Here is a 3,749-nt window from a genome sequence, read left to right as displayed (position 1 = left end):
GCTGGCCGTCGGCGGAGCTCCAGCGGACCGCGGGGAGCGCGCCCGTCTTCGGGGCTTGTTGCTGGCCGTCGGAGGAGCTCCAGCGGACCGCGGGGAGCGCGCCCGTCTTCGGGGCTTGTTGCTGGCCGTTGGAGGAGCTCCAGCGGACCGCGGGGAGCGCGCCCGTCTTCGGGGCTTGTTGCTGGCCGTTGGCGGAGCTCCAGCGGACCGCGGGGAGCGCGCCCGTCTTCGGGGCTTGTTGCTGGCCGTTGGCGGAGCTCCAGCGGACCGCGGGGAGCGCGCCCGTCTTCGGGGCTTGTTGCTGGCCGTTGGAGGAGCTCCAGCGGACCGGGGGGAGCGCGCCCGTCTTCGGGGCTTGTTGCTGGCCGTTGGAGGAGCTCCAGCGGACCGCGGGGAGCGCGCCCGTCTTCGGGGCTTGTTGCTGGCCGTTGGCGGAGCTCCAGCGGACCGCGGGGAGCGCGCCCGTCTTCGGGGCTTGTTGCTGGCCGTTGGCGGAGCTCCAGCGGACCGCGGGGAGCGCGCCCGTCTTCGGGGCTTGTTGCTGGCCGTTGGAGGAGCTCCAGCGGACCGGGGGGAGCGCGCCCGTCTTCGGGGCTTGTTGCTGGCCGTCGGAGGAGCTCCAGCGGACCGGGGGGAGCGCGCCCGTCTTCGGGGCTTGTTGCTGGCCGTCGGAGGAGCTCCAGCGGACCGCGGGGAGCGCGCCCGTCTTCGGGGCTTGTTGCTGGCCGTCGGAGGAGCTCCAGCGGACCGGGGGGAGCGCGCCCGTCTTCGGGGCTTGTTGCTGGCCGTCGGCGGAGCTCCAGCGGACCGCGGGGAGCGCGCCCGTCTTCGGGGCTTGTTGCTGGCCGTTGGCGGAGCTCCAGCGGACCGCGGGGAGCGCGCCCGTCTTCGGGGCTTGTTGCTGGCCGTTGGAGGAGCTCCAGCGGACCGCGGGGAGCGCGCCCGTCTTCGGGGCTTGTTGCTGGCCGTCGGAGGAGCTCCAGCGGACCGGGGGGAGCGCGCCCGTCTTCGGGGCTTGTTGCTGGCCGTCGGAGGAGCTCCAGCGGACCGGGGGGGAGCCGGGCGTTCGAGTTGCCCAGGCAGGGGGTTATCCTCCACTAGCAAACCTCCATGAGCAGCGGAGCCCGTCAGCTGCGCCAAAAAGAACCACACGAGGGCGACCTGGGGTTGAAATCCCCCGCCACATAGGAACGAATGCCGGGCGTTCGAGTTGCCCAGGCAGGGGGTTATCCTCCACTAGCAAACCTCCATGAGCAGCGGAGCCCGTCAGCTGCGCCAAAAAGAACCACACGAGGGCGATCCCCCGCCACATAGGAACGAATGCCGGGCGTTCGAGTTGCCCAGGCAGGGGGTTATCCTCCACTAGCAAACCTCCATGAGCAGCGGAGCCCGGTCAGCTGCGCCAAAAAGAACCACACGAGGGCGACCTGGGGTTGAAATCCCCCGCCACATAGGAACGAATGCCGGGCGTTCGAGTTGCCCAGGCAGGGGGTTATCCTCCACTAGCAAACCTCCATGAGCAGCGGAGCCCGTCAGCTGCGCCAAAAAGAACCACACGAGGGCGATCCCCCGCCACATAGGAACGAATGCCGGGCGTTCGAGTTGCCCAGGCAGGGGGTTATCCTCCACTAGCAAACCTCCATGAGCAGCGGAGCCCGTCAGCGGCGCCAAAAAGAACCACACGAGGGCGACCTGGGGTTGAAATCCCCCGCCACATAGGAACGAATGCCGGGCGTTCGAGTTGCCCAGGCAGGGGGTTATCCTCCACTAGCAAACCTCCATGAGCAGCGGAGCCCGTCAGCGGCGCCAAAAAGAACCACACGAGGGCGACCTGGGGTTGAAATCCCCCGCCACATAGGAACGAATGCCGGGCGTTCGAGTTGCCCAGGCAGGGGGTTATCCTCCACTAGCAAACCTCCATGAGCAGCGGAGCCCGTCAGCTGCGCCAAAAAGAACCGCACGAGGGCGGCCTGGGGTTGAAATCCCCCGCCACATAGGAACGAATGCCGGGCGTTCGAGTTGCCCAGGCAGGGGGTTATCCTCCACTAGCAAACCTCCATGAGCAGCGGAGCCCGTCAGCTGCGCCAAAAAGAACCACACGAGGGCGACCTGGGGTTGAAATCCCCCGCCACATAGGAACGAATGCCGGGCAACCAGGGGTCGAAATCCCCCATTGAAATGAATGGCGGGCAACCAGGGGTCGAAGTCCCCCATTGAAATGAATGGCGGGCAACCAGGGGTCGAAGTCCCCCATTGAAATGAATGGCGGGCTACCAGGGGTCGAAATTTCCCATTGAAATGAATGGCGGGCGACCAGGGGTCGAAATCCCCCATTGAAATGAATGGCGGGCAACCAGGGGTCGAAGTCCCCCATTGAAATGAATGGCGGGCAACCAGGGGTCGAAGTCCCCCATTGAAATGAATGGCGGGCTACCAGGGGTCGAAATCCCCCATTGAAATGAATGGCGGGCGACCAGGGGTCGAAATCCCCCATTGAAATGAATGGCGGGCAACCAGGGGTCGAAGTCCCCCATTGAAATGAATGGCGGGCTACCAGGGGTCGAAATCCCCCATTGAAATGAATGGCGGGCGACCAGGGGTCGAAATCCCCCATTGAAATGAATGGCGGGCTACCAGGGGTCCAAGTCCCCCATTGAAATGAATGGCGGGCTACCAGGGGTCGAAATCCCCCATTGAAATGAATGGCGGGCGACCAGGGGTCGAAATCCCCCATTGAAATGAATGGCGGGCAACCAGGGGTCGAAGTCCCCCATTGAAATGAATGGCGGGCTACCAGGGGTCGAAATCCCCCATTGAAATGAATGGCGGGCGACCAGGGGTCGAAATCCCCCATTGAAATGAATGGCGGGCTACCAGGGGTCCAAGTCCCCCATTGAAATGAATGGCGGGCTACCAGGGGTCGTAGTCCCCCATTGAAATGAATGGCGGGCTACCAGGGGTCGAAATCCCCCATTGAAATGAATGGCGGGCGACCAGGGGTCGAAATCCCCCATTGAAATGAATGGCGGGCAACCAGGGGTCGAAAGTCCCCATTGAAATGAATGGCGGGCGACCAGGGGTCGAAATTCCCCATTGAAATGAATGGCGGGCAACCAGGGGTCGAAATTCCCCATTGAAATGAATGGGCCCATTCATTTTCAATGGCCGGGCTACCAGGGGCGCAGTACCACCTGTCGTCATTAGGGGCGCTGTAGATAGGGGACCGAGTCCCCCCATTCGAGAGGTTTGCACCCAAACCTCAAAATGGTTGGTGTACAATTATAGGAGAGACCTTTTTAAGACGTGGGAGCTCCAGGGCAAATCAAGGGAGGCTCGACCAACCCATATCCGCTTTAGATGCACTTTAGGTCGGACTCCCTTGCCAGATGGTCCCCTCCTCAGCCTGGTTCTCGAATTTTTTCTAAGTCAGCCCAACTTGGAAATATTTTCAGAGTGCCACTTTCAAGGGAGTTTCGCCCAACCCCTATCCGCCTAAGAGGCACTTCAGGTCGGCCTGACTGGCCACATTTTCCCCCTCCTCATCCTGGTTCTCGAATTTTTTCTAAGTCAGCCAAACTTGGAAATTTTTTCAGAGTGCCACTTTCAAGGGAGTTTCGCCCAACCCCTATCCGCCTAAGAGGCACTTCGGGTCGGCCTGACTGGCCACATTTTCCCCCTCCTCATCCTGGTTCTCGAATTTTTTCTAAGTCAGCCAAACTTGGAAATTTTTTCAGAGTGCCACTTTCAAG

This window comes from Leptonotus elevatus, unplaced genomic scaffold, assembly GCF_054856555.1.
Source record: "Leptonotus elevatus isolate MCC_2025b unplaced genomic scaffold, RoL_Lele_1.0 HiC_scaffold_207, whole genome shotgun sequence".
Taxonomy (NCBI): Eukaryota; Metazoa; Chordata; class Actinopteri; order Syngnathiformes; family Syngnathidae; genus Leptonotus; species Leptonotus elevatus.
This window is presented reverse-complemented; position numbering follows the sequence as displayed.